Genomic DNA, 21896 nt, shown 5'->3' with positions numbered 1-21896 from the left:
ACTTTGATCACTGTAGGATTTATGCTCAAACTATATATACACCCATAAACTGCAGAACAGGAAAACATTTTCCCATGACTATGATTACTTTTTAGTCAAAGCTAAGTTACTCAAAGATAGAGTCACTGATTATGATCTGTACAGTTTTACAATCAATTTTTGACGTGAGAGACACTCTAAGTGCACAACAGCAATTTAGCTATTATTACCTCAGACATATTTATAACTGGACTGAAAATACAAATCTGAAGCTCTGCATTTAATTTAGACTAACTGCAGTTTATTTTACCCACATACAAATCATGTCTGCTTTCATAGCCTACTTGTCGGACTCGGCAGTAGTCCTACAAGTAGCACTGGAGCTCTATCTGTAAATCTTGTCTCAATTAAGCAAAGGTAATTGCTGCTGATGTAAAAGAGCATTTCAAATTTTCTGTAAGAAGCATCAAAAAGCTGACAGCAGAGAAACAAACTAATACTCCAGATGGAATTCCTCCATCTGTCATAAGTAGTAGTAACCATACACACCTTTCTGCCTCAGCAAACATTTAAGGTCCAGTGCTGGTGAGGGACTTCACAATCATCGTGGCTCCACGGCCCGCTAAAGTAATACCATGAGGACAGGATGCAGCACGTTCAGAAGAAACCTGTAAATAAGTAGGTAAAAACTCAGAAGGCAAAAGTTAAATAAATTAAACCCAAAAGAAATAAACAAAATCATGCCAGTTCCCCCTGTGATTCACCAAGGAGAAAGCACTGATGGACAGTGTGTTGCAATATCTAAACTGCACACAACCAATAGTAAACTCAGCATTAATATCTCTACATATCCAAGGACACGCAAAAATAAGTGTATTTTAATGGTTCCCACTGTGCTTCCCATGCCACTAGATCATTTCTAATTTCCCCAAATAGCCCAATATTTAACTCTCCATAGCATTATCATGTCTGGAAGGTCATTCCACACATTTTTGGTTCTGTGTTAAAACTGCTGCCAGGCATCTGTTTTGAACCTTTTCTCCTCCCATTCTTTTTTTTTTCCATTTATGCCATCTGATCACATTACTTACATCAATCTCAAAGTTCTAATTGAAGAGGACATTCTTCTGAATCATGGCTTAGACTTGCCTGTACTTTTCCAAATACACTGAAAGAGATCTTTATTTGCAATCTGAAGCTATTCGATTTTTAATTTAAGCATTATGCTACCTGCCAGCCATTACTGTCCCAAATGATTCAAATTTAAATCTTTACATCCATCTTGAAATCTAAACCTTTTGACAAATTAATTGGCCCAGGCAATCAACTGATACAAACATGACCAAATATATCACGCACAGCACCAAGTAATGAAAAGGACAGGTAGAATGATTCTGCAGTTATAAAATCACACCTCCAGGTTTCCTGAGCTAGGTTAAACATGCCAGCTAAACAGGAAAAAAAACCAAAACCAACCAAAATCCATAACTCAGCCATTCTCTTCTGCTCCATTTGCTCTATGTCCCAACTCACTTTTTGGAGTTCAGGAAAATCCTCAGCCTTGTTGCTAATACAACTTTCCTCTTCTCTCTAATGAAGGACACTAAAGAACAAGCTAAATGGAATACAAAAAGATGGACTGCAACAAAGACCACTCGTTCCTTACTTGTACCCTTGTTTGCCTACACTGAGAAAATTGTAGGATTATATCTAATCTCATTTCAGATTTTCCTACCCTATTTTAGCTTCTACTATTATGTAAAGAAAAAAGAGAGAGAGACAAATCAGGGTCAGAAAACTTCATGAAAATAAGTTTTAACATAATCTAGATTCTACTGTGCAAAATGTTTCACTCCACATTTCAGCTGTAACATGATGGATTTATATTGACTACTTTGAAAGAGCTGCAGTAACATGAGACAGCTGTCCTTTGCACCTTCGTGGTAATAGATAAGACTATTTTACGTGAAATCACTCAATCTAAAATCATTTGGGGTTTTTTCTTCATTAGGAAAGTTTAAAATAAGGAGCTGTCAGTGTCCAGCTATGGGGGTCCCCAACACAAGAGAGACGTGGACTTGCTGGAGTGGGTCCAGAGGATGGCTATGAAGATGATCAGAAGACTGAAGCACTTCTCTGAAGACAGGCTGAAAGAATTGGGGCTGTTCAAACCAAAGGACAAAAGGTTCTGGGGAGATCTTATAGCCACATTTCAATATCTGGGGGGGGCTACAGGAAGGCTGGTGAAGGACTGTTTAGAAGGACTTGTAGCAAAAGGAGGGCAATGGTTTTAAACTGAAGCAGTGTAGATGTAAGTTAGATAAAAGGAAAAAGTTCTTCACAATAAGAGAGGTGAAACACAGGAAGAGGTTGCTCAGAGGTGTGGTTGAGGCCCTGCCATTGAAGACATTCAAGATCAGACTTGATGTGGCCCTGGGCAGCCTGATGTAGTTGGAGGTGTCCCAGCTCACTTCAGGGGGTTGGTCAAGATGACCTTTCAGGGTCCTTTCCACCTTGATGCAATCTATGAGTTATCAGCAAGCAACAGTGGTGTGTATATTCACATGCCACCATGTCCAAGGTGGGGACTTGGGGAAAGAAATCTATTGCAAAGCAGAACAAAATAGCATTTGGTGTTTTATTTTACCTTATTGGTAATATGAGTTAGGTTCAGCAATAAATCTCTCAGTAACACCAAGAAAGTGGTAATTGATCTTCCTGGACTTTTACACTAAGTTCAAATAAGTTTGAAGCTTCTTTGAACTAACACATTGTACTGGTTTTGGATGGGACAGTTAAATTTTCTTCACAGCAGCTCACCTGAGGCTATGTTTTGGATCTGAGAAGTAAACAGTGTTGATAATGTGAGATGCTTTAGTTATTGTGAGATGTGCTCACACAGCATCCAGACCTTTCCTATTTCTCACACTGCCCCACCAGTGAGCAGGCTGAAGGTGCACAAGAAAGCCAGGAGTGGACAGAGTTAGAACAGATGTCCCCAAGTGACCGTACCGTGACATCATGCTCAGCAATAAAAGCTGGGGACAGAGAGAGGAATGGGGGACATCCAGAGTGATATTTGCTCCAGCTGTTAGGCATGATGGAGCCCTCCTTTTCTGGAAATGGCATTTCACCTGTCTGCTGGTCGAGATTAGTGAATTAATCTTGCTTTGCTCATGCACAGAGCTTTTGTTTTACCTATTAAACTGTCTTTATCTCAACCCATGACTTTCCTAACTTTTGCCCTTCTGATTCTCTTTCTCCCTGGGGAGAGCAAGAAAGCAGTTGTGCAGGTCAGAGCTGCCCGCTGGGTTTAAACCATGATGCACATTCACTCTAATTCAGGGAACTTTAGATCAAGCTCTGTGGGTGCAGTTAGGAACTCTAATATGCAGATCACCAGCCCTGGAGATAGTGGTGCAGAGATGTGGTCCTGAGGGATATGGTTTCAAGCCAAACTTGATAGAGTTAAATAATGGTTGGACTCAGTGATCTTATATGTCTTTTCCAATCAAAATGATTCTATATTCAAGTGAGGCAAGAGAGGGAAATCTCATCCACATATTAATGTTAATTTTTTTGGCCCCCATTTAGAGAAAACTCTCCAAGAGTTTCACACAAGCAGCACAAAACAGCGGATTGCATGCAAAGAAGTGGAGTAATATAGCCAGTAGAATGGTCAAAAGCAACACATTTCTTTTTAGTTGAACCTCTGAAATATTTAAAGTGAGGCCAGTTTCATCCAAATTTGCTAAAGCAAGTTTATTATGGGGCTGGTATTCCACATTCAGCTCTCAGCTTGAAGCAAATTTTTATAGCCTGAAGAACAGAGAATTATAACAAAATGCTGACAAGCCCTTAACATACAAAATAGTTCCTGCTAGAGGGTGCATTGCCTGTTCCTGACATTTGAAAATAAATGAATTTACATTTAAGGAATCAGAGACAGTTCATATTTGGTAGCTGTTGATTTTTTCTGTTTGACAGATGTGAAATAAAGAGCAACAAGACAAAGTTCAGATTCTTCTCCCTTCTTAAGTTCAAAGTTGAAATGCGTCAGACTTCAACCCTAAGGCAAATTAGGTCTATCAAGCCTTGCATGACAGCAGTGTTTTAAAAAGTATGCTTTGCAAAACAGAAAGACATCTTCCTGTGGCTCCTTCCAACCCTTATGGTTTAAGTGCAGCTCCAATGATTTAATGCAACAGAGTTGCTTACAGATGTTCTACTTTCTTCTGTCACATAATGAGTTTATTAAAAAAACAAAGCTAGTTCTAAACCTTCCACCAATAAATGGTGGTACCACAAACAGCATTCAGAAGAATATATTTGCGTTCAAGGGCTACCATTGCATATCATTTACCACAAGACTCTGCAACAGATTGCACAAGGAAACATCTGACACCAGTCCAGCAACCAGAACTTAGGACCATGAATATCAGTCCTGTTATCTGACTTGCAAATAGAAACCTGACTATTAAAATCAGAATGGCAGAAGTAGCTCAGTTTACTATTCTAATACATAGCTCATGAACTGAAATGAATGTTTTAAAAAGGGGACCTAAACAACAGTTTTCTGACCTAATTTCAGTAACTAAAAAATATAAACCCAGGAAACAGGGATCTTCCTTAAATTTCTTTTAAAGTAGTCTTGATGTGATGATCTCCTGTTCACCACAGGTTTATTTTTCTCACTCCTTGGCAAAAAAGGCACAGCCAGCATAAAGCAAAAGTGTCATTGCTTTGTTATAGTTGTGCCCACTTTGTGATGGTTTTGTATGAAGTTCCCTGTAAACTGGAAAAACATTTCTTCACAGTATTTTGCTGACAGTTGATAGACTGTGAAACTACCATGAGTTTGGCTGTTTTCAATTTGTTTTCTTTTTCTTAAAACCATCATTTGATAAGCCTCCTACTCAGTAAGAACATTAGTGCTTCAGCATTGTTTTCAGGTATAGCTGCACATTTCCAAAACAAAACAAAACCAAACAACAAAAAACAAAGTGGTCACTACTAGGTAGTTCTTTTCCATACAGATGTTTTTCTTCACCCTGTACACTTCAATTCAGAAAATATTTGTTTTCCGAATACCTCATTCAATCACAATGGGTAATACTACAAACGGCACATTTTTGCACTCTAATTTCTATGGAGATCCATTAAATAGGCCTAAATGATAACATCTATTCTAATTACAACAGCTAATTATATAGATCTAATTAAAATATCTATCCTGATCTGTAATAGCAGCTCTACCTTCTGTGGAGTTGAACTGTTCAAGAAGTCATTTCCAGATAACTAGGCCCTCCTGAAAGAAATCACAATTTTCTAATATAAAATATCACCAGAGAGTGAACACAGGACATTTTTGTTAGCTCACTTCTTCTTTTTCCTCCTATGGGTGTAACCGACTTGGAATTTTTTTATTACATCTGGGTTTACTATGGGAGAAACTCCCAAGCCTTTGGAAATATAAACAGCACACAGAAAAAGGAACAAAAATAGCATGAATGTCAGAACATAAAGCTTCTATATGATAGATCTTAGAAGCTCATGGGAATAATTATGCAATTAAACCCAAATTGAAGTATTAAGTAAAATAGTAAACACTTTATTTTGCGTATGTAGACCTGTCTTGAAATTGTCTCAGATATGTTAGTAGTCCAAATCCACTTTGCATCTTTTAGAATAGAATAGAATAGACCAGGTTGGAAGAGACCTTCAAGATCATCGTGTCCAACCTATCACCCAACCCACCTAAACAACTAAACCATGGCACCAAGCACCCCATCAAGTCTCCTCCTGAACACCTCCAGTGACGGTGACTCCACCACCTCCCCAGGCAGCCCATTCCAATGGGCAATCACTCCTTCTGTATAGAACTTCTTCCTAACCTCCAGCCTAAACCTCCCCTGGCGCAGCTTGAGACTGTGTCCTCTTGTTCTGGTGCTGGCTGCCTGGGAGAAGAGACCAACATCCGCCTGTCTACAACCTCCCTTAAGGTAGTTGTAGAGAGCAATAAGGTCATCCCTGAGTGTCCTCCTCTCCAGGCTAAGCAATCCCAGCTCCCTCAGCCTCTCCTCATAGGGCCTGTGTTCCAAATACCTCACCAACTTTGTTGCCCTTCTCTGGGCACATTACAGCAAGTCAACATCCTTCCTAAACTGAGGAGCCCAGAACTGGACACAGTACTCAAGGTGTGGCCTAACCAGTGCAGCATACAGGGGGAGAATGACCTCTCTGCTCCTGCTGGCCACACTGTTCCTGATGCAGGCCAGGATGCCATTGGCCCTCTTGGCTGCCTGGGCACACTGCAGGCTCATGTTCAGCCTACCATCAACCAGTACCCCCAGGTCCCTCTCTGGGACCACTCTCCAGCCACTCAGACCCCAGCCTGTAGCACTGCATGGGGTTGCTGTGGTCAATGTGCAAAACCCGGCACTTGGGTGGGGTCCAATGGCATGAGATTTAACACATCCATCTGTCCAGCCTGTCGAGGTCCCTCTGCAAAGCCCCTCTACCCTCCAGCAGATCAACTTCTGCCCCCAGAATGGTTTTCTCTCCTTATTGTGTCTTTTCTGACATTTACTTGGATCTAATAGTCCCCTATCTACAAATACACATTTTGCCATAACACAGGATGAAGGAATCCTTTTACAACTGTACATTTTATAAGTCATCCATACATCTGAACAGAATAATAACAAGCTTGAAGATACCAATTTTACAAAGATTACATTAAATAAACAAATCACAGAATTCCCACCACAGCTATAAACACTTTGCCACTGGAAGGTGGATTTATTTACACGATCTGTGACTCCTTGGGCCCAAGCAGGCTTTTATACAGATATAGCTCCTGCCACAGCCAAGCATCTTTAAATGATATTAGATTGAAAAATGATGTAAATTTGTAAAAACCCATTATGAAATAGTCTGTTTAGATGAACTGATATCTCTGCAGTATAGGAATAATAACAGAGAGAAGGGTAAATGACTGAAGGTGTTAGGTGAATGAGGAAAAGGCAATATAAATTGAATGCTCTTTTACAAGTATTGCAAAGTCCTGATGCAGTTCCTGGATGTGAACTCAAAAGAAGAAATGAGGTTTTGTCTGTGTTCAGCACATGGGAAAGAGGTTTTTCTTTCTAGCATTCATAGTGGTATTATTTCACTCCTGCCCGTATGCAGAGATTTTCCATTTCTATCATTTACTGTACCCTTTGTCTGCTTGTTTAAAGAAAATGAGTAAAATACTTCCCTGTATGAAAATGAGATCTGAATTTTTATTATTTGGAGAAATTCATAGCTGGCAGAAGGACAAACAGTGAATGGCACTAGTGTGAAAATTTAGAAACATCACCATCCCAATCATTTTAAGGGTCAACACACATAAAGGAAAAGGGCAATCACCCGACTCCTGCTTCAGCACTTGCACAAAGAATTTTATTGCCATTCTTCTCTTCCTCTGCCTTTGCTGCACTTAACCAGAATGAAGATATGAAATATTTCATTCTCATATCTTTTCATTTCCTCACAACATTACCAATCCAGTTCACTATCTAGTCTGTTTTGTATCTGGTTTTGATGCCACTGAATGTCTGGCTTTGGGAAAGAGCGAAACAAATCCTGTGGGACTTTGCCTAATGACTCTTTCATATTATACTTCAGGGATTGACACAAATGGAAAAAGTCTTGGAGACAGTCCTCTGTAAAATACCACTCATTGCATTGCAATTTGAATGTAATTTGGAAATCACTGAGGACTCGAACCATAATTTATATTTGCCCAATATATGTTAATTAATTCTAATGACATTAAAAAATCACATCCCATTTTCATATGGCAAACAACAATAAATAAAAGGAATTCACTCTTTCTAGATTTTATTTCACAGTACTTATAAAAGGATCTTACATGGTTAAATTTCACAATAACATTCCACAAGTAGAAAGATCGAAACAATCTCTTCTGTTGGCCACGACAATCAGTCACTTGAACTCACTAAAAAAATGAATCAGATTTTAAATACACAAAGTCATGTTCTCAATAATACTTAAAACACATCTGGCTTTAAGATGTGGTTATAAGTAGAGAGGGTACCGTTACTCAATTTATATTAGGATCCCGTTTTCTTCTGGATTTAAGGGATTCAACAGATTACAAATTCACACTACCTACAATTATTTGTATGTTACTTGATCTTCTTAAGATCTAACTAAAGAGATAATGAAGGGTTAAATGTTGACATGTGGTCATAATTGGCATTAATTAGGTACATGTGCAGTATACGCACAGACACAGCTTAATGAAGCATTCTCCTACCTTCATTGTTATCAGACCATGGGTAATCTCTTTTATCATAGAGCCATTAATAGATTGCTGCAAATTTATAACCTCAAAGGACATTTAAAATTTAGCACCATATTATAATTGTGCCCATGTCACAAGAGTCCCTGTCCATTTGTTGCTGAATCCCCATTTTTGGGATAACACTTTAAAACCAAAAGAGTCACCACAAACCAATCTTAAGTCCAGCATTGCCCTTCTGAGTCCTTACTTCAACAAGCCCTCCTTATAATCCTGAAAGTTTTGTTCCTTTTCTTAGTCATTTAACTGATATCTGTGCAGAGGGCTTGAAGTTTTTCCTGTGCACTGAACTGAAAGTATAAAACATATGTAAACTTGGAAAACACATGCTCATTAAGTGATAAACTAAAATCTTCCAACTCGCCATGCTCCCTAAACTGAGAGTGGGCTTCTTAAAGCCGCATATGGGGATTTAACTACAGAATTCATTAAAGCGGGTGCAAGGCACACAGCTAAAATTTACTGTCATAGAAAAAGTTACCTTTAGAACACAGCTAATAAAATTTAAATATGAGCTGTGGTACCTGAATATTTTATATAGTCATTGGAGACAAAAATTGGTGCTGGTCTGCAGTATAAAGCTGCAGGATAAACACAGAGCTTTATGATGCTTGTGGCCTGCAATCATGGTTATACATCTGCCGCATCTTTTAAGTGCCCAGTTACTGATGTTGTGTCATTTCATTTATTTCATTTGTTTTGACTACCTAAACTGTCTCTAAAGCACCTATCCACATTTGCATTTTAATGAATAATAATTTGTATTTATTCAGCACATTCTATTTGCATCTCAGGGGGTCATTTACAGATTAATATTTCTTATTACCTAGAACAAACTATTCACAGATACTCAGATTCAGGAATTACAAGCAAGCAGGGAAGACACTTGCATGGACAGCATTATAATTTGGTCAAACTGTTGGCCTCAGCTTTAGTTTCTGCATTTCAGCAGGTCAGTGGTGGTTCAGGATGCCTGGACTTTAGGAAATGGCACTGAAATTCCAGGGAGATAAAGAATTAAAGAGACTGCTTATTGGGATGACTATGGGAAGATTTAGTTTTATGCCATTCTTCCCAAAGTAAGTTCCATAAATCACCCAGGAGAAATGTGTAGTAACTACTGCTTTCCACAATGATCATAAAATGGTCTGGGTCGGAAGGGATCTCCAAATGTCATCCAGTCCAACCCCCTCTGTAGTAAGCAGGGACATCATCAAGTAGATCAGGTTGCTCAGAGCCCTGTCAGGCCTCACTTTGAATATTTCCAGGGATGGGACCGCAACCACCTCCCTGGGCAACTTGTTGCAGTGTTCCAGCACCCTCATGGTGCAGAACTTACTCCCTACATCCGATCTAAATCTACTCTTCTCTAATTTCAAACCTTTGCCCCTCACCCTATCAATGCAGGCCTTTGTAAACAGTCCCTCTCCAGCCTTCTCGTAGGCCTCCTTCAGGTACTGGAAGGCTGCTATTAGGTCTCCCCAGAATCTTCTCTTCTCCAGGCTGAACAACCTTCCTGCATTGAAGGCTCCAGACCTGGACACAATACTCCAGGCGAGGTCGTATCAGAGCAAAATGGCAGAATCACCTCTCTTGATCTGCTGCCCACACTTCTTCTGGTGAAACCCAGGATGCTATTGGCCTTCTGGGCTGCAAGTACACACTATCTGCTCACGTCCACTTTCTCACCCATTAGCACTCCCAAGTCCTTGTCTGCAGGGCTGCTTTCTACCATCTCATCCCCCCAACCTGTATTGATAATAAGGATTGTTCCAGCCCAGGTATGGTGTTGATAGTGATGAAACTATTGCAGTTTATTGTAATCAAAAAATAAGAAAAACAACCAACCAAACTATACCACATGCCCCAGCTTGTGTAAGTTTATGAATCAGACTGACCAGTATACATTGTGATTTAACCATGGGGGTATGTTTTGCTGGAGCCTCACCTGCTGCATTTCTTGCTGTTTTCTAAACTCAGTATTTAATCCTACTGAAGAGTTATCAACTAATATGTTTTTGTGATGTTTAAGACTAATTGTGTTGGCAATTGTGTTAGTCAAGTGAAAAGTTAAAGGGAAAGAAGAATATCCATTGCAGCACAGCATTTTTTTTTTTTTTACAAATTACCAGCTTTAACAATGTTGTTAACTTTCCCATCTAATTATTTTAAATATCTGAGGAAATAAGTAAAGATAGGTCCATGAGGTTTCAAATATTTCAAGTCACACCGTTGATAATGAAAGGGAGATAAAAGAAATACGATCAGAGTACACAGCAGATTTAAAGAGAGCATATAATCATTGCACAGCATGAGATGGCCTCTGGGCTGCAATCCTTACAAAATTATTATGGTGATACAATGGAGTCTTTCTGGTTCAATAAATAAGAGGACTAATACTGAGTGAAGTCCATGGCCCATTTGATCTTAAAGGACTGAGGCAAGGAGATACATGGCTCCCTACAGTTGGATCCCTACAGCTTCCCATGGTTGTTCAGGGAACCCAGTGTCACTGCTGTAGAGTTTGCAGGATGGGCCTGTAGCAACTTTTTTCGATATACTGATAACTCTACCAGAAAGCAGGAACACACGATAGAGATCATGATGTCTGAAGAATAGAATAGAATAGAATAGAACAGAACAGAACAGAACAGAATAGAATAGAATAGAATAGAATAGAATAGAATAGAATAGACCAGAAGAGACCTTCAAGATCATCGTGTCCAACCTATCAACCAATCCAACCCACCTAAATAACTAAACCATGGCACCAAGCACCCCATCAAGTCTCCTCCTGAACACCTCCAATGATGGTGACTCCACCACCTCCCTGGGCAGCCCATTCCAATGGGCAATCACTCTCTCTGTGTAGAACTTCTTCCTAACATCCAGCCTAAACCTCCCCTGGTGCAGCCTGAGACTGTGTCCTCTTGTTCTTGTACTGGATGCCTGGGAGAAGAGACCATCATCTGCCTGTCTACAACCTCCCTTCAGGTAGTTGTAGAGAGTGATAAGGTCACCCCTGAGTCTCCTCTTCTCCAGGCTAAGCAACCCCAGCTCCCTCAGCCTCTCCTCATAGGGCTTGTGTTCCAAACTCCTCACCAACTTTGTTGCCCTTCTCTGGACACGTTCCAGCAAGTCAACATCCTTCCTAAACTGAGGGGCCCAGAACTAGACATGGGACTCAAGGTGTGGCCTAACCAGTGCAGCATACAGGGCGAGAATGACCTCCCTGCTCCTGCTGGCCGCACTGTTCTTGATGCAGGCCAGGATGCCATTGGCCCTCTTGGCTGCTTGGGCACACTGCAGGCTCATGTTCAGCCTACCACCGAGAAATGGGACTTAAGATTAGTCAAGATAAGCCAAATACACCCTTGTAGCCTGACAAGAATTTTCTTAAACTACCCAGCTAAACTTGATAACCATGAATGCCAATGCATCCGAACACTGAGATGCAAAGGAACATTAAGCCTTAAAACAGTGATGAAGAAAAAAAAGGCTAAATCGCATTCTTTAAGCTTCCAGCAGCTATTGAGAAAGACCAATTTCAGATGTACAAGACCATTTTATGGCTTATTCTTTCCTACGGAAGCGGGAGACAATCACTTATCTCCAGAGGAAAAAAAAAATGCATTTTAAAACATTAAAACTGAAATAAAGTAAATGTGCCAGTAAGGTGAAATAACATCAGGCTAAAAGAAAATGTGATAGGAGGTATAAATAGAAATGCAGATAGAAAGAAAACTTGGAAGATATCAGTGGGCAGGGAAATGTCAAGGTCAACTAAGTTCATTTAAGAAGCCTATGCAGGCTTCCCATGTAAATCCAACAGTAAGAATTAAAAGAAATAATCTTCAAAAGACCAAGGGCTAGACTGGAAATGGAAGTACATGAGTTACATGAAGACATTTGAGCAATGTAAGAATAGCCAAGAGCTCTGAGTGCCCAGAAATCCAGCAGGAGCTGGAGGAAAATTTAAGACTACAGAAGCAGTAATGGGACATAGCACTGGAAAGACAAAAAAGAATCAACCAGCACTGAGACAGACAAATAAGTGATCTGTAAATACTATCATGCACAGTTCCAATTAAATGCATTTGAGTTTAGACTATGAAGTACTGAAGTCTAGTCTCAAAAGGACTTTCAGAGAAATTGTCATTTACAGCAAATTCCTACAATTTCTTGAAGAACAAAAAAGAAAAGAAAAAGCAGAACTATTACTTTTAAATTCCAGGCACTGTTTTTCTGCAGTAAGGCCCTTATAGCTCTCTACAACTACTTGAAAGCGAGGTGAACATTGGTCACTTCTTGCAAGTAACTAGCAATAGGACAAAAGGAAATTGCCTTAAATTTCACACGGGGGGTGGGGCGTGGGGGGTGTAGTTTGGATATCAGGAAAATTTCTTTCCTGGAAAAGCAGTCAAGCACTGGAACAGGCTGCTGAAGGAAGTGCTGGAGTCCCCATCCCTAGAGATGTTATTTTTAACATAGGTGTGTAGACATGGCACTTCAGGACATGGTTTAGTGGCACAGTAGTGTTGGGTTGACACACAGACTTTTCCAGCCTCAATGATTCTTATACTTGAAAAACAAAATGCTTCCTTCTTGTTGTTTCCCCAACTCCCAAAGCCTTAAGTACTGTCTGAGATCATCTCTAAAAAACAACAAAATGAACATAAAGGTCTCATTTTCAACTTATTTGTTCAGCAGCTGATATTTGAAAAATACATGTATATATATTCAATGATCTGAGATCTGTGTTGCTTGGGATTAAGTGCAGTTGCGTTTAAAAGAGGCACCACTTACTTAAAAGTTTTGTTTGTTTGGTTTTGGGTTTTTTTTGTTTAATTGTTGATCATTGTTCCTTTCAGAATTTGTTAAGTTTCCTTACCCCTCTCATCATCAGAGTCTCAAAGCAACTCCCCATAGTACAGTATATGAAACCCACCTGTTATCTTTGTTCCTTTGTCCTCTTCCAATGGAAAAGAAACACAGGCAATGGAGGCTTGTTCTAGGTAGTGCTAAATGTATCCTTCTAGCGTTATGATGGCCTGAAGAATTACATGAGGCAAGGTTGGCAGTACAGGCAGTATTTTCTTCCCTTAAAACTGGCTGGAGAGATAAAAAGAAAGAAAAAAAACCCACAAATAATAAAAATCAGTCCTTTATCAGACAAAGATGCAGTAAACTTTGGAGTATATTGTTTTAGGAAGGCATTTCTGTTTATGTAGTGATCTTTAATTATACACTTGTCTGTGCTATTAGGTTATAGAAAACAAGGCCCAAAAAACCTCTTTCTACCAATTGGAGAAAAGCAGGGGGCTGTCACCACTGTTAGTTTTTGCCTGTGTAGCCATTTCAAACTCACTTATATGGAATTCTCTTCTTAGAAGCCTAATATTTACTGTGCTGAGCCCTGTTATGGCAAAGGAACAAAGCACAGACTAGCAAAAGAAGAACTGGGAGGCCAAAAAGCCCAATGGCATCCTGGTCTTTATCAGGAATAGTGTGGCCAGCAGGAGCAGGGAAGTCGTTCTGCCCCTGTACTCAGCACTGGTTAGGCCACACCTTGAGTACTGTGTCCAGTTCTGGGCCCCTCAGTTTAGGAAAGATGTTGAGTTGCTGGAGTGTGTCTGGAGAAGGGCAACAAAGCTGGGGAGAGGTTTGGAACACAAGCCCTATGAGGAGAGACTGAGGGAGCTGGGGTTGCTTAGCCTGGAGAACAGGAGGCTCACAGGAGGTCTTATTGCTCTCTACAGCTACCTAAAAGGAAGTTGTAGGCAGGTGGGAGTTGGTCTCTTCTCCCAGATAACCAGCAACAGAACAAGAGGACACAGTCTCAAGCTGCGCTAGGGGAAGTTTTAGGCTCGAGGTGAGGAAAAAGTTCTACACAGAAAGAGTGATTGGCCATTGGAATGGGCTGCCCAGGGAGGTGGTGGAGTCACGGTCCCCGGAGGTGTTCAAAAGAGGATTGGATGTGGCACTTGAAGTCATAGTTTAGTCATGAGGTGTTAGATGATAGGTTGGACTGGATGACCTCTGAGGTCTTTTCCAACCTTATTGATTGTATGAAAACCAACAGTGTCTGAAGATCAATTTATCTATAAATAAAAAGGTTTTATTAGTTCAAAAATCCTTCCAAGTGGAGAAAGACAAGAATAAACACTTTCCCCCCCCACACACAGTTTGAAGAGGGAATAACATGCTTGTTCCTGTAGTCCATTCCATGCTCAAAGACAATATTTAGCTTCACTTTTGAATCAAGCAAATAAACTTTTTTTAATGTAACCTAATGAAGGACAAGCTCACAAACTATTTTTTTCCCTAAAATGTCCCCAAAAATGATATTTAAAAGAATTATTTTACACCTGTGTAGGACATCAGCTCGTATTTCTCAGGATATATGCTCACTTCAATTAAGCCCCAAAATATGAACTTGCTAAATGAATTGACTGCTCTAAGTGAACATTTAGACCAGATGCTAGCTGAGCTTGCAGAAATTCTATTTTTGAAAGTCATTAAACTTCATATAATGTTGTGTTCTATTTATACAAAAGTAAGTAAAATATGGAACTCTCTTTGAATGTGCCTCAACAACAGACTCTAACAGTTTGATGTGCATCTGGAAGCTGGTTACTGTGGGATATGCAAAATAGAACAATTACCAAAAATTGTTGATCAAGGGTCATTTGGTTCTATTGTTCCATTAAAAGAAACAACTGTTGAAGCTACATCCCATAATCTGTGCAAATGCTCAGGCTAAATGACTTCTGCACACCCGTGCATGTTTTCACTGGCAAAAGCAAAATTGCCCAGGAAGATATTGCAAGGATATTTCTCTTTTAATGTCTCTGTCTTATGATTTTGGGGGGCAGTCGTGGCTCAGTTGGTAGCACATCAGACCCTTAATGGGAAGGTTGTGAGTTCAAGCCTGCAGTGGGCAGTAGTGTCCTCCCTACTCTAATCATGAGGTCTGTGGTGACAGGTTGGACTTGATGATCTTTGAGGTCTCTTCCAACCTTAGTGATACTGAATCCCTGGAGCTAAATAAGCCTAGAAATGGTATAAATAAGGGCAAAACCTTACCTCATGTCACTGTGATTGACTACTACAAGGGAGGAAGACAGGGGGAAACCACACACACACAAAAGCACACCAAAACAGCACAAACAAACCAAACAAAACCCTTTGGCAGAAATACCCTGGGTATTATCTGAGCTTCACAGGGAAAGCCCTTCTGAAGCATGGCTAGGACACATGATATACACTCACCACAGAGTGTATTAAATCTTATGCCCCACACATTCACCTTGGTGCACTGTTCTTTGAGATACACAATTTCTATGCAACCATGGAGGAAAGCTGGTAAAGGACTTTTTAGGGTGTCAGGTATTAATAGGACTAGGGGGAATAGATCCAAGCTACAGGAGGGTAGATTTAGATTAGATGTCAGGAAGAAGTTCTTCATCATAAGGGTGGTGAGACACTGGAATAGGTTGCCCAGGGAGGTGGTGGAAGCCCCATCCCTGGTGTTTTTTTTAAGGCCAGGTTGGATGTGGCTCTGGGCAACCTGATCAAGCGGAAAGTGTCCCTGCTTGAATACAATAGACTGTTTCAGTTGGAAGAGGCCTACAACCATCCAGTCCAACTGCCTGACCAACTTAAAGTATGTTATTAATGCCATTGTCCAAATTCCTCTCAAACACTGACAAGCTTGGGGCATCAACTGCCATTCTAAGGAGCCTATTCCAGTGTTTGACCACTTTCTTTGTAAAGAAATGTTTGATTTAATTGAGAGTCCAAAAAACCAAAACAGAAAGCTTGTCATGACAAATTAGGTACATATAATATCCCTGGAAATAATAAAAACGTTTAGCTACTTCAAATAAATAAAGCCTGAAGTAGTTCTTATGCATGACGAGTTCATCACATACCTTACTTACTGTCAAGTTTTTATATCTGATTATGCTCCATGGCATTTACACAGGCATTTCCCTCTGTACCATGTAGAATATACTGGATATTTCTAGTTCCATCTTCAAATCCCAGACAGGAATCACTAAGCCTAGAAAGACAACACTGGGTCTCCTAAGGTCTCTCAGCTGTTCCCTTCACAGGAAGGCCATCTCACAGAAATCCATGTAGCTTTTTACTGGCTACTACACAGATGATGCACAGTAAAAGAAGGGACAGCAGAGAAGCTCTAGATACACTGAGGCACCTACCTAGCATCTCCTAAAGTGGAGCTATCTTCTGCAAAGGAAATTCCTGTCACAAGATTATTAATGCCTCCCTGGAGGTCTCTAATCCATTAAGACCTTGGCACTAACATTCAGAATCAACCATACAAAATGCCAGATTGTGTTTTATGAGCTACAATAAGAGTTGTATTCCCTGGAACAATGGGTCCAGAGTGATTCATATGAAAGCATGCTCAAGGAGATTGGCCAGTTAAGATGATACTGAATATTCACTAGAGGAAAGGTCAGGAATCACTATCCCAGTTGCAATTAACTAGCCTCTTAAAATGTAGTATCTTGTGCTGCTGAATACTTCAATAAAGGCAGAAAATGCTTTTCTCCCTAGTCTATGCAATAAGAACTACAGATCCAAGTCATCTGAACAAGAGAAGATAAATATTAGTCTTATTACTAAAGAAAATGTCTAAGCCACTGGTCTACCTGATAAACTTGAAAGCAAGAACAGATGTTCCTCTAGCTCTTCAGTTTCCTGACATCTCTAAGAAGTGTACTAATCTAACAGATGATGTCATTTATGCTTTTGATAAATCCACAAAGCAAACATGTAATTAAAAATTATTTGGGCTGTCCTAAAATACCATTTCAATCAAAAAGCACTATGACCCAGAAAAAAAAATCATTTAATGAGCTTTAAACAGGAACCAGAAATTTCATTTCTTCAAAACCACTCCTGAACTAAGACCCAAATGTCAAGAAGCTTCCAGCTTCTACCACCCATCTCAGCCAAACCATGGTCTTGTTTTGCTGCTATTTGCAACAAAGACATTATTATCAAACTACTTGCATCACAGCTCAGTTCTCTTGCATTGAATTGCTGGCCAGGAAACCCAGAAAACATGGAGGCTTTCATCCCACAATCATTGTGCACAAAGACAAATCTGATACCAAGTAGGTCTCGTCGACACTGGAATCATTCTTCCAGATTCCCTCCTTCAACACAGCCTCATTTGTTCTAGCAGGGTTTTTTAAATGTCTTCCAACAGTGACTTCACATATGCATTGCAAGTGGCCTAAAAACAAATTGCCATGGTAATTACCTCTCAGAAAGCAGAGAAACTGCTGCACAAATATTTCACACAACATATCTTCAAATTAGGCTTCAGCACACGTATTTTAATGCCCACCTTTGCAATATTTTTTTACTTACACAACAGTCATACTTTTTGTTTAACATTCTTGAATTAGGATCTTCTGCAAGAAATACTATGTAACAGCATGGGTGTGTGGAACTCTGGGGTATGGGAAAAGCACAGAAAAGCAGGCATTTACATCTAAACCCACACAGAACAAGTATTAGTAAAAAAAAAAATAGAAGTCTGAAAGACTCATTAGTACTTCGACATTCGGGTGGGAGAATGCTACCATGTCCAGTGAATCTACTGTTTTTACAGTTTCTTAGTTTCTTAACTGCTAATTCCAAGAGGGGTTCCAACCAACCACTGGAAAAGTAACATTAGCTTAAAATGCAAGGAATTAAAATGTATTTTCTCTTTGTCAGAATGTAAATTTAGGCCAAAGGTCTTCTTTTCCTCTCCGTAGGGAAGGTTTAGAAATGCTTACTGTCCCATTTTCCTCTACAAAATTTAGCCCATAGCAATTTGCTTCTATTATGGTGGCTACCTAGTACTGCTCAGATATTTGGCCTAGATTAATTACTTCACTGAAATCCTTTTCAAGAATTAACTGATTAGTACAAGCATGCAGTCTTACTCTGGTTACAGAATTAACATGCTCACCAGAACCAATTCTTCCAGTGAGAGCGCTTTTTGTTTCAGTGTACAACGGACTTTTATAAACAATTCACCACACATGGGGGGAAAAAAACACCCAAAAAAAACCAACCCTAAACCATAATGGTCATTTTCATGCCAAACATCCTTGCAGTTCCATGAAAGGAGTGAATAATATATGAGACTGTTATTCTCAATGAAAGAATATATGCTAATACAGCACTCTAAACAAATTCTGATCTCTACTGTACCCATGCAATCCTGCTGAGTCCACTGAAGCTGACTGAACATCCATAGACATCAGTTTGGCTCACAGAGAGTATTCACACTGCCTAGCTAAGACACATAATATAAGTAAATCTCCTCTAGGGTGCAAGCCAAGAGTAACTCCATTAAAAATTAGGTTATTGATTTCAAACATGGTAGCTAAAGTAAATATGAGATGTAGGTGAGTAGGTGATGTGAATAGCTCCCAAAAATCATAGTGGAGGCAGGGAGGGAGGGTGGGGGTGGTGTGGAAATTACATACATAAAGATCACAACAAAAAAATATTAGCTAACATAAATATGCCTGTAAGATGACATCAGAATCACAGGATACACTGTGTTGGAAGGGACTTCTAGAAGTCGTCTAGTCCAATCCCCCAGCAGTAAGTAGGGACATTCTCAACTAGAGCAGGTTGATCAGAGCTCTATCAAGCCTGACCTTGAATGTCTCCAGGGATGGAGCCTCCATCACCTCCCTGGGCAACCTGTTCCAAGGGCTCCACCACCTTCATAGCAAAGAACTTCTTCCTAATATCCAACCTAAATATACCCTTTCCTTAGTTTAAAATCATTGCCCCTCATCCTAGTGCTACATGCCCTTGTAAACAGTTTCTCCCCAGCTTTCTTGTAGGCTCCTTTCAGGTACTGGAAGGCTGCTGTAAGGTCTCCTTGGAGCCTTCTCCAGGCTGAACAACCCCAACTCTCTCAGCCTGTCTTCACAAGACAGGTGCTCCAGCCCTTTGATCATTTTTGTGGCCCTCTCCTGGACCCTTGCCATCAGGTGCATGTCATTCTTGTGCTGAGGGCCCCAGATTCAGACACACTACTCTATTACTTCAACAGTTTTGTGTGAAATCAAACCTCAAATAAAATCACCAGTTTCAATGACAAGGTAGAATGCTTGGATTTGACCTACTTTTATTTCACAGGAATGATTGTGATGTCTATTTGGTTTTGTCATCCTTGTAAACTATAACCCCATACCACGACACACAAATACTTCAGAGGCAGTGGAAAAACAAATTTTATTCACAGATAGCCACTCAGTAATCTCCTAAATGACAGGCACCTCCTATTCACATGGATTGTCTAACAGGGGGAAACAGCAAACTCAAGCTTACAAAATGTCACAAAAAACGTGACATGAATTTGTCACATGGTTTGCTACAGCCCTGGACCTGTCTGGTCAAAATGCCTCTGGCTACTTAGAAAACTCGAGGCAATTTTCAAATACCCCACAGCATGATGTATCCTTACGTTACTTCTCTATTAAATGGAATCATTACTGAAGACAGTATCTTCATATAAACATCAAAGTCATTTTTAAAATAATAGGAAAACATTTTTACAAAGCCAAATGCTTTATTTGTTTTTCTTCTACAGACTGCCTACCACTGCCAATGTACACAATTCACAGAAAAAGCTGCCTAAGTTTAACCTACTCACTGAGAGCACTGGCACTGCTGAACATGAGACTCCAAGTTAATCTTCTTCCCATCTGATAGGCAACTAATGACAACTGAATAACAAAATGTTTTGAGTTACTGTACCAGTGGCACGTGGTACTATATATATATACTGCATTTAACTCAATTTCACCATCCTTCCACTATCTTGATCAAGGAAGGAATTGATATCAAAGCCAGCTACATAATTCAGTTCCTTCATGTTATTTATGGGATATTACATCACAGACATAACCAGGGAAGCAAACACAGTGCAACACTGCTAAGTGTCATATATTCCATTCAGAAATGTGTTTATCTGCGTAGATCTCTGGCTTTCTAACTGAGGGGTCAGAGAACACCTTTGACATGACAAGCCATCAGAGAGCAGAGCAAGGACCACATCCAGATGAGATGGCTGTGGCCAGGCACAGTGAAACTATAGGAAGCCCACAGCTGTTCAGACACAGCACTGCTGTGCATTCTGGAAGGCTGCCATGACATGGCTACCCAGTCACAGCTGGGTAGAGATGAGAGGTGATGACATGGCTTTTGCAGTCACCAGTGCCTTGGCCTTCGTTCAGTGCCCCTAGGTGGAGCCTCTTGCTCCAGTGTCACCTCCAAGCCCCAGGTGGCTTCCACCTACACTGCCCAAGGTCAGCAATCATTGGCCCAGACACACCTGCAGGGCCAACAACAATTTTCAAGTTGGAAAGGCTGTGATTTATTTAAAGCGTACTGGAAACTAGTTGTACACCCTCAGTAGCAGTAATCTTTATGAAGTTATTCTTGAGTCACATGCAGTGACTCAAATGCAGTCCATCACTGATGTGTATTTATCATATGACCAATCATCTGGGTTGGATTATAAAACTCTACACTACTAAGGCAATAACTCACAAACTACTATTAACTTGATGCCATACACAGAACTGCTTGCTCTCTCCACTTGAGTTTTATAAAACTAAGTCCAGACATAGAACAAGGAATTAAAACTTGCCAGTAAACTGCTTAGTTAGGTAGGAAACACAAATATCCACCTTCTTGTCTTAAGGCTGGTTGTATAAAAGCATTAGGATCACAAGAAAGTTTTTTCTTGTATGTTTTTGCTTTAGTCTCTCTAATAGCTAGCAGGAGCAAACAACTTCATCTAAGGCTTACAAAATAGAGTTGTGTTATACACATCCTTTCACACTGGTAGATTAAAAAATACTCTGTGACATATCAAAATATGTTTCTTTTGCTACACCTCAGAAAAGATTTAATAAAAACTTTAATTACAAAAATGGTTTGGGGGTGATATGTGCATAATGCTCCTCATTAAGGTAAGAAGCTTTGCCAGTTTGAAAATCCTGTATTTGTCAGCTGATACCAGACAACTTCCTGAACACCCACCAGCTCCACGTACTGAACAGTGCATGATCACTAAGTCACTTCTTGCTCCAGTGAATACAAAACCCTGCTGAAGGTACTCTAGTCAACAATTAAAATGATGCCATTACTCTAACAGAAAAATCAAGTTAGCAGTCTTGTTTTCTTGTTCTGAACACCATGTGTATAATGGTTTGGGTTTTTTTAACTCAGCTTGTTTATACAGATAATTATCATTTGGTGGTATTACTGATGCAGGTGCCAAGAAAATGAGACAGGCTACGCTGATATAACCCAGGTCTCTGTACAGGTTTCAGCTCCTGGTCAGCATCACTAAATTGGTTACAAATTCCTGCCTTGGGCTCTGGAAATCTTAATCATTCTAGTTCTGTATTCAGTGTATATAGTCTTACAGAAATAGCTCAATCCACATTCAGAACAGATATAGAAATAGTTAATCCCAGACTCAGAA

General features: G+C 40.0%; 1 protein-coding gene across 1 annotated transcript in view; it reads right to left on the bottom strand.

Moving 5' to 3' along the window:
• The window catches only part of THSD7A (thrombospondin type 1 domain containing 7A), a 307882-nt gene that overhangs the window by 254161 nt on the left and 31825 nt on the right, over positions 1-21896 (bottom strand). Inside the window, exons 3-4 of the mRNA XM_068152522.1 lie at positions 13299-13462; positions 529-647 (exon numbers count right to left, since the gene is read on the bottom strand). The gene's annotated coding sequence lies outside the window, so the exon portion shown is untranslated. The remainder of the gene's footprint in view (positions 1-528; positions 648-13298; positions 13463-21896) is intronic.

The sequence above is a fragment of the Melanerpes formicivorus genome, unplaced genomic scaffold (genome assembly GCF_026170545.1).
Source record: "Melanerpes formicivorus ecotype bairdi unplaced genomic scaffold, bMelFor1.0.p_v2 SCAF_23, whole genome shotgun sequence".
Classification (NCBI taxonomy): Eukaryota; Metazoa; Chordata; class Aves; order Piciformes; family Picidae; genus Melanerpes; species Melanerpes formicivorus.
Note: the sequence above shows the minus strand (reverse complement) of the source record. Positions and strands in the feature narration are given on the sequence as shown.